Here is a 10,698-nt window from a genome sequence, read left to right on the forward strand (position 1 = left end):
AATTTCTATTATTTCCAATCAGTTGAGGTACTCTCCAGACTTTTTATAACCCCCTGATAAAGTCACTGGTCTACATTATTGGAATGTTTCAGCTTCATCATCATCAACTGTGACAACAAAGTAGCAGTTGTGTCTCCAATCAGATGCTTAGATATAAAATAAGAGTACAAAAGCATGAAAAATATTAAATAACAGTATAAACATATCAAATATATGATGCACAATATCAAATTGAAGAGGAAATAAAGCTTTTGTTTTTGGTGGCCATGATCAAATTAAGCCCTAATTAGAACTTTTTCTAGTTTCATATGAGACAACTTTACCTGGATGCAGAGCATCGTCCAGACTGAATCCAAAGTCATCTAGGAGTCAAACATGTCACAAAGTTTAAAATTAACTTTTTTTAGCTTTACCAAACATCTCCAAATGAATGTCTTCTTGGCAAAACTTTATTATTTAAACTTTATTATTATTATATTAAATATAACCCAATAAATGCCTACAGACAGGTGACAGATTAAAGGAAAAAACCGACTTAATGATGTGAACCACATGCTGTGAACTCCACAGTCAACAAATCTCAACCCAGTTGAACATAGAAACAGGGATTATGTTTTGGAAGAATGCTGTTCATCCCTCCAGTTGACTTATAATAATCTATGACAGAGAACACTGACGCTGTTCACACTACATGTTGTTTGTCACATATCTGTATGTCAAGAAGAGGCAAGAAATTACCAGTTGGAAGATGTGTGGACTCACTTCCTGCAGCAGTACTGGAAGGTATGGGATCTATGGATCAACAGGAAAAGTATGTCAATATGTTGATCCAAACCTCAGTACTGTATGTACTGCAGTGATTCTGATTCTTTTACATAATTGAATTACTAGAAGTGTGATAAAGAGGGAAGAAATGGATTAGTATGAAGTTTGTAGACTCACCTGAAGTGGGATAAGTAGGTTTAGGTGACGTGTTAAAGTTTCCTGTAATATAGAGATGCATGAATAGAAGCTTCACAGTTTTTTACCTTGTGTCTTAATTCCTGCAAACCTGTGACTCATATAATTGGGTTTTATAACATAACAAATCAGTGATATCACTAAAAGAAGTCCAATCCTGACTTTTTTTTATTTGGAAAATGGTCACACATAAACATGAATACATTTGGTCATTTTTCCCAATTAGTTTTCCATCTTTTCAATTAACATAGAGAAAAAGAAACTAAACTGTTACATATTAATAAATGAGAAATGAAAAGAGGAAACATGCTAATAAAAACTAACTTTGTAACAGTTGGAAACATTAAAGTAGCTGATGAATTGTGAAACTTCAACTAAAATCTGCCTTAAAATGTGTCACAAAACTCAACCTAAGCCTCCAGAGGGCTTTTAAATTGGTCCTGATTGACTCTTAAAACACATCCCTGAACTTTCAATGAGCACGCTGTCATTACCATTTTAATGTCATCTGAAGTCACTCACCGTCACCACGAAGAAAGTCAAACAAATGAAGTCCTGTTTGAGAAAGACATTGAGAACCATTACAAAATAAGATCCCCTCCCTGCAGCCAACACTGAGTTTCATGATGTGAAACTCCATCAGAAGGAGTTGAGGTTAAAACACTAAGCTGGGAAGATATTTCAGGATTTGTGATTATTATTGAAGGCTTTGACATAATCAGGGAATGTATCTTTAAACCCCTCAGAAATAAAGTCGGTCTTACATGCTTCTTCCTATGTTTTTGCTTTATTATATCCGACTACATTATTAATCATGGTATGAAAAAGATACAACTCAAGCATTAGCACACTCACCACTCCAACGCTTTGGTCGGTTAGCAGCAGTTTGGTGGTTGGAATCTGTGAGAACAGATCATTGTATCAGTACAAAGCAGTCTAATGCATTTACCACAACCTGACAACCTAAACGTGTTGCATTTATGGATTATACAAAGCATTAATACATTTATGTGTAAAATCATGAGCTGATAACCTGCCTTTTACTGCATGTTTATGCCCAATTAAAAACTAAACTGGTACAGGTCCTAATGTGGATTTAAAGAGGGGATCTGTGTTAAAATCTTTTTTGAATACAATTTCAGTTTTAATACAGTTTCAAGAATGACTCCCAACCGCAGTAAAAGGTTGATATAAAGAATATATTTACTGGTATTTGAATTCAATGTAAATTAATCAAAAATGCAGGAGGCTAGATTCATAAAGCTGATCTATAAATAAAGTTTTGGGGCGTAGGGGCCTTATAGAAGGGTGGTGTGGTGATTAGTTGTGTGACATGTCTAATACCAGGGTGGCAGGACAAATGGTGCAATGAAGAGGTGTTAACCAAGACGTCTGATGAGATCAGCGGTCATTTCTCAATCAGAAAGCAGGACATGTTTGGACTCGCTTGTCTTTGTCCACCGGTCCTCATCCTCATTAGGAGCAGAGTTAGATATCACAGTGTGACTCATGCTAATGCTCTGATGTGTCTCTATTTCACCATCTCATCACACCTTTCATTTCATATCTATCCTCTCACGACGTCACAGTTTTAGTTCACGCTTTTAGGATTCCTAGAACTTCACATGTTTCATCTTTTGGCCCAAGTGTTTTTTCATGTTCTGCTGATGAAACAGCCTTATACAGTATCTTGTCTGTTCTTATTTAGAACCATATCTTTTACTGAACATGCATTCATCTATACAGCCAGTCCCTCAGGTCTGGATGGAAAACCTCTGGATATACAAGAAGCAGTCCTGAATCACCAAACTCCTCACTCAGTTAAACTCTATAACTCCTAATATTTCTTTAATATTATATATGTGTATATTATCTTTTAATGGTGTTAAACATTAAACAGCGATATTAAAGTGAAGGTAACTCACCACTGTCATCCAGGGCATCAGAGAGATCAGATCCTGCATGAGGAAGACAATCCAGCATTAGAAATCACCATCAGGTTATCATTCTGTCCATCAGTGTGTGACCTTCAGTACACCTCTACAGCCAGCAATACAAACATGGGCTCACTGTTTGGGTGTTGCAGGGAGTCATACAGTCAGTTTTGTAGTTGTTATGTAGCACTGACTGATGCTTCGGATACCATGAGTTATTATAAATAGTATCCCAATAGAAACATATGCCACTTATTAACCAAGATGTTGGAAAACTGTTCGCAAGTAACCCAACCAGAATTCATTTTATTCTGTAATGAAGACACATAATTCCTTCATTATTAATTCAAATCCCAGTCTTGCACATCCTCACCGTTTTAGTTATCGTTGCCTTTCTTTGGTTTGTTTTACCAGCCCTTCATCTTGTGTTTACAGGCCAGACTGAGTGTATTTCTACAAGCGTGGAGGCTCTTTCATCACCGGAAGATGTCAACCAGGCTTTCAGACAGAAATAAGACCATTTTTGTTCACGCCGATGTTTGTCTTTAAAGTTGATTTTGATTCCAGTAATTGCTTTTTTTAGATGTGAGTGCATGTTTGATGATGGAGTAAATTCACTCCATTCTCAAGCTAAAGTTAATTGGTGTTTCAAGAGTCGCAGCTCCTTAAAATGGAGTTAAAACAAGCTTAAAGAAAGGCTTTTGTTCAAAGTGTTTTTAATGAAACAAGCATCAGAATACCACAGATAATTCTATTTTATAATGAAGTATTAATCATATTTTTTTGCATTAATAATACAAAAATCTCTACTCAAATAAATATACATTTTTAAAAAAATCATTGACACCACCTATCATGTTCCAAGTGTGTTGGTTTGAATGGATTTTAAACTGGAACACTAACTATTATGTAATAGTGGGTATCGTTATAATATACAGTACTGTGCAAAAGTTTTAGGCATTTTAGATTCAATGTGCTTTCTGATTCTTATCCATTATGCAACACTATCAGGGAGGCGTCTGATCGTCCCAAAGTTATTCTGCAGTATGACAGTGAGCCCAAACATTCAGCCAGAGTCATAAAGAACTATCTTCAGCAGCAGGAAGAACAAAGAGTCCTGCAACAGATGATCTCTGATCTCAACATCGTGGAGTCAGTCTGGGATTACATGAAGAGACAGAAGAAGAACTGTGGCAACTTCTCCAACATGCAAGAACAACCGACCTGCCAAGTACCTGCAAAACTGTGTGCAGGTGTATCTCAGGTCAGGTAATACCACCCTGCTGCAAAGTAACTGAGCATTTGCAGACTTTCAGGTATCACATTCAGATGGTAAATCCATACTATAAGCATGCACTGATCATTACAAGCAACTTTAAATAACAGTGTAAAAATGACCTTACCTTTTACTGTTACTGTTCCAGTAACCAGAAATAGAAGGAAAGCGATCCTCAAGCCAAACTTCATATTGACTGTAATGTCTCACAGCTATGAGTTAAAACGTCAGAATGAAAGTCAGTGGCGGTACAGTAGATGTAGCAGTCAGGTGCAGCTGCAGTCTGACTCCTACCTTTTAAAGAATAAACTGGGTGTGTCTGTCGGCCTGTCAGAGCTTCATCACATAAAGCACATTGCAAAAAATCTTAAGTAATGTGTTTTTGTCAGGTTCATTAAGTACAATCAGGCACAATTAGTGGTGAGAATGATTCATGTCAGTCTGTCAACAGAACAGGTAACCTCCCAGCGGGCACTTTATACCTGCATGTCTTACAGAATACTTAAAAACTATTGTGAAATAACTTTTTATGTTTGCAGTAACGATTATTTCTCTTTAATTTACCAGTCATTCCAATACTATAATTAACATATAGTAAATATATGTATTAATATATAGGCTATGATATAATTACAACTATTTAAATATTTTTTTAAAATTATGAACTTTTATTTACAGAGCACTTTGCTGAACACAGTTACAACATGCAAAAGAGACTACACTGAAAGATGTGTGGGAAAGAAATGAATAAAAAGCTATGATTGATAAACGGTCAATAATAAAATACAGTATACATATAAAACATAGGTAAGGGGAAGTTGAATAAAACAAAGGAGGAATTAGATATTTAGATTTAAGAGTTGATACTGGCAGAGCTCATCTGAGATGCTCCATACTTGATAAGTTTAATATTTTTGCCCTGAGCTGGGCTTCTCAGGCAACACGTCCTGTCATGCTGTGCACACATATTCTTCAGTAGGATCTGCAGCCTCATATTTATATATTTATTGAGCCAATGAAAATGCCCTGTTTATCCACGGGACTTTGGCCTGGTGACATTCTGAACATTCAGTAATTCATTCATCATGTAGCTTAATTCGCCATTTTTAATATGGAGAACAGCATTATATAAAAAATAGTGAGTGATGTTTGATGCTTATGATTTGTGCGTATGACTCCGTCTCTCATCCTCATTTAAACGTTTCATGAACATTATTAAGATATGTACATACAGCTCAAATGTGTCATCTAACCTACTTCTGCAAAAATATGTGCATTGACATTTTAAAACTGTTCTGGGTTTCATAAAGCATGACAAATTTAGAAATATAAGCATATTGAGGTATTCTAAAAACTGTTGTGCCAATAAACCCAAAACTGTTCAGGCAACATTCCCTGATATTCATATTAATCTTAAATCTTAAATTTAGAAAAATACTCCTCAGTAAAAACACCTGCTTCAGATTTTATCAGCCCAGAAAACTGTGCCAACCAGTCCTCGTCTCCCCTAACCATTTAGGAAGGAAGGAAAGAAAGAAAGAAAGAAAGAAAGAAAGAAAGAAAGAAAGAAAGAAAGAAAGAAAGATTTTGACTACATGTCTCAGCAGTACCAGCTGGTACACTGACAGCGCTGACAAGCGTCTGCGGACGTCAGGAAGACTTCCCGCTGTGTGCGCGCGTGTCTGCAGCCTCACCGACACAGGCAGCGCGTGCAGACGGTGGATCCCCTCAGCTGAGATGCAGTCTCTCATCTCTCCCGTGTCCAAGGCGATCCTGGTGGCTCTCTTCATCTTCGCCATCCTGCTCATCCTCTATGTGATCCTATGGTACATCTGCCGGGACGTGGACTGTGACCACGGCATGTGATGGCCGAGGAGGAGGAGGAAGAGAGTCGGACCTTCAGGTGACCCCCCGTTCTCGTTATTTACCTGCAGTCAGGCAGTGACAGCTGTGTGTGTGGGTGGTCTTGAAAGTAGTCTCTTCAACTAGGCTACAGATAGAGGGGATGAAGTTGGTGATGGCTACTGTAAGATCACTGTGTCATCTGTTTTCATAGTTTAAACTCTCTCTTCACAAACTCACTGAACTCTGCAAAACTAATGGCCAAAACTACAAAAACAAAAGCCTGGTTGTAAAAAGCAGGAATGTTTGCTTCATGACTAATGAGCCAGTCAGTCTTTATCTTTTTGTCATGGTTTGGGATATTACTTGTAAAAAAAACAAAAAAACAAGAATTTAGAAAATCCCCTTACATCTGGTTAAAGTTACTACAATGAACTTTTAACTGGTTATGAAACAGTCTCATGATGCCTCTGATGACTCTAGATGACCTACATAAGCAAACGAGACCGTCAGCGAGAAGATTGGTTGTTTCTGTATAGTTATTCTAAATGTCTGCCCTGCGAAATCAGTCAAAACGATTTACGGCAGGCAGATCAGAAGATGCTATGTTTACATTACATGTAGCATTGTAGCATGAGGGAATACAAAGGCGTTACTAGGATGAGGGGAAGATAACTTTAGAAGTAAAATCAGACTTGTTGTCGGCTTCCTGACTTTTTTTAAAAAAAAAACAGAAACAGAGAAAAAGAGAGAGAGCGTGAGCAAGTTGAGGGCAGAGAGAGCAGCGGTGGTTGTGCAAGCTATAAAGTGAATGAAGAGAGCGAGCGGCAGTGTCGCAAGAATAAAGGAATCTGAGAAATAAAACGTTATTTCCTCACTGTATGAATGTCACTAAAACAAAGTTACTTTGCTTCACCATCATCATATTACAATTTTTAATCTTTTATAGCCACGAATAGATACATCATTGCTATGCATCCTCCAAACAGCTGTGTTTTAAAGAGAAAAATAGTATTATTAAAGGGGACATATTATGAAAAACTCACTTTTTCAGTGTTTGTCTGTATGTATTTGGGTCTCTGATGAGCCTACTAACACACAAGCTGTGAAATAAGACCACCCAGTCAGTTTGGTGTGGGCTGGCCTGCTCTCATGTGATTCAACAAGCCATTCAGATTTGATGCCCCTTTTTATGTCACATGGGGCAAAACTATGCTAAGCTAAGCTAAGCTAAGCTAAGCCAAGGGCAAAAAATTCGCCTGTAACGCAGGGCTGGACTGGGGGACAGAGCCCTGCTGAGCCTGGCCTGAGGCCTGGAGAGCTCTGCAAGAGAGAGGTGGCCAGGGAGCAGAGCCAAAGAGCCCTGCGTCACTGCTGCTGCTGATGTCTTCTGAAGGAAAAAATACCCGATTCTGCTCTGATCCAGAGCAGTTTACCGGCGGGAAGACTTTATTTTTTTAACTTTTGGGATTAAGTGGATTTATCTTCAATCTCACCTCTCAACCTAGCCAGAGCTAATACCAGAGTCACACTCCACCTCCGCTGCTGTCATCAGAAATAAACATCTTAAATGCCTGTGAGATTATATAATTTTAAAGTTACACAGTATGAAGATATCTATATAGATCCACAATCTCAAACCTTTTAACTTCTGTTTGTACCTGTTTTTAATTGATTTTGTTGTAATTCTGCTTATTAATTGTATTTTTATGTTTGTTTTATTGATTTTCTTCTTTCTTGCTCAACGTCATTGTTAATGAGGTCTTTGCCATCAATGATTGGCGAGTTTAAATAAAGACAAAATAAAAAAAATAAAATAAAATAAATATGTATAAACAATAACATTGTTGCCGTATTTATGCCTTTAGATGACGTTATTTTGAGTGAGGATGGAGCAGCTACAATGTTTGCATACCCCTGATCGATCTGAACTCCATTCAAAAAACAAGCATTTTAACAATTGTTTGCTTGCGGACAGACATGACAAATGATTCAGGCTTTTTTATTAATTGACAACATAATTTAGTTATTTCTGTATCCTTTTGATCAGTTTATTGCGATTAAATCACAGCAAAATCTAAGTTTATTTACACTCAAACAGGACGTTCTGAACAGGGCTGTTTAGACAGGATGAGAAGGCTGCAGTGGTGCTTGATCCTTGTGGTATTTAAACCAAAGCATGTCAGATACATTTTATTAAGACCCCAGGGAACTGTGGGACTTCTGGAAAAGGAGTATAATTTGGCCTCTTTAAAAATAAGTACTGTCTTTCTTTCACACGCTTCCAAAACCAATGCACACGCTAGCCAAGATCTTTATGAAACGAGGCGGTGGTGCTCATGGGAAATGCAGGCTTCATTCCGGGAAAACACTACCACTTTTGTCCACAGGGGCTGCTAAATTGGCCTGCATTCTTGGCAAGATTATAAGTATAAACCCCAAGACCAACCCATTTCACTGTCAGGAGACAGTGACAGTATAATGCATTAGTGATTTCCCGCTCTACTGTCACATGCTTTCCGTTTTGTTTTATGACTTGAAACTTGAATGAGATACACAGAATAGTAATAAAAAAAAACATCATGTAAGACTTCCAATGTGAAGATGCGTTAATATTACAACGAGCAAGTTGTTTGACTCTTGATATTTAGCAGCACCTGTTCCCTATTTTGAGTGTTCTCACTGTTGTTAATTACTAGACTTTTTAAGCTGGCTGCCACCCTTAGGAAAATCCTGACATTCAGTTACAAATAACCTTTTATGCCTCTTAATGTTGGCATGGGACCCCTTTGGCAGTTTGGCAGTTGCTAATAAAATTGAAGGTTTAGGAAATAAACATCTGTGACATTGTATTGCTGTTGTCATTCAACTCATGTTACAATTATAGAATCTGCATTCTGCAGTAAAGAGTATTTTCCTCAGTATAATTTCATCAGTTGATGTAGCATTTCACATTATAGGCATCAAGTTACAAAATTAGGGACACTGAGGTCATGAGTCATGAAGTAATAAAGAGGTGATTCTCTTAAGCATTTGCTAAAGGAACTCAGAATTAGAAGAGGTAAAACAACACCTGTCTAAAAGGCATGAAGAGAAATAAAAAATCATTTCAGATTTGCATTATTTACATTGTTTTCGTATATGTTATTCACTATGAATGTATTGTATAACGGGACTTGATTGGGATTGAAAATAAGTAGTTGGCATTAAACTACATCCATCTCATCAGGCAAAGTTATGAAACAGGGCTACAAGACAGAGTAGAATCCATCCCATCTCACAGATTTGATGTATAATAAATGTATAAACTGGTCTCTTTTTTCAAAAATACCTGCTAAGCAGCACTCACCAACAATGACTGAACCTTCTAGAAGTTTTGAGCAACAGGTCAAAACACAAATTTGGCACAAATCATCATTCCTGGCAGGTTCCAGTTCCTGCTGTGAGAATCATTCATTCCGTATCACTTAGTGTCACAATGGTTTAAAGTTGTTAAACTTGAACACCATATCCAGACTGTTTGCATGTTGTTTTCAGAAGCATGTATTACTGTTGACATGGCTTCCCAGATAATGAGTTCCCAGCATTCAGTCAGTTCAGCCAGAACCCTGTTCAGTCAAGTTTGAACTGAATTCAATTAAGCTCAGTGGAAGTATGACAACTCGTACACTACTACTAATGTATAGTGGAAATGTGTCTTTGATTACTCCTTAGTAGAAGCCCGGCTCTAGACTTTGGCACACAGGTATTCTGTATTACAAAAGTAAAATAAGTAATCAAAGCAAACCAAAATAACAAATTGGTGGGGTGAGTGTGTAGGGAATGGATGAGTGAGTGTATGCTGTATGGGTGTTGTAGGGTGGAACAAAGGAAAAAGAACTAATCAGCGCAGGAAGAGAGAGTGTGAACTGGCAGCTTCTCCAGTGTTCTACATAAGTCACACTGGGACCAGGTGTGTCCCATCCTGCTAATCAGCCTACCAACTCACCAGAGAGTTGGATGTAGTAACACCGCTGGGTCTGCATACCTCTTTGAGGGTTTCATTTGTGTTTGGTTCAGTAGTGGCATTGATGTTCTTGTTCTTCTTCACTGGTTGAGGCTCAGATCATGAGGATTGTTGGATCTCTCCATCATTGAGATGCTCAAATCTTTAGGTGTTCATTGTCTGTCAGTGGAATTATGCAGCTCCTGCTTTTAGTTCTTCTGGATGGATGGAGGTTTCTGTGTCAGGGAGTTGGGTTTTAAGAGTTTGGTGGTGTGTAGTTTGAGCTGTTTTTAGTGCTGGTGTCGGGAAGTGTTTTTATCTGCTAATATGGAATATGCAGCAAGTTTCCCTTAACAGTCTGAAAGGAAAATTAGGGACAGGTTCACAGTTTTTCAAGTGTGTCTTAAAACAACAGTCAGGTGTCCATATGAACAATGAAAGAGGTTTTCCTCACTGTAATCATTCCTCCTGTTCATACTGGATATTATAAGATCCTTCAAATGTGCTTTCAATGTAAGTGATGGAGGTGAAAATCCACAGTGTGTCCACACAGTCATTTAGTGCAAAAATGCATTTAAAAGTTGGTGCCAGAGATGTGCATAAACAAAAACTATGAGGAGGTCACTGATGTAGTCTGCAGTCCATAATCATAAGGGTCAGCCTCTGGAGACCCTGAACATCCATACTGCATTTAATAGTTT

The sequence above is a fragment of the Thunnus thynnus genome, chromosome 24 (assembly GCF_963924715.1).
Source record: "Thunnus thynnus chromosome 24, fThuThy2.1, whole genome shotgun sequence".
Lineage (NCBI taxonomy): Eukaryota > Metazoa > Chordata > Actinopteri > Scombriformes > Scombridae > Thunnus > Thunnus thynnus.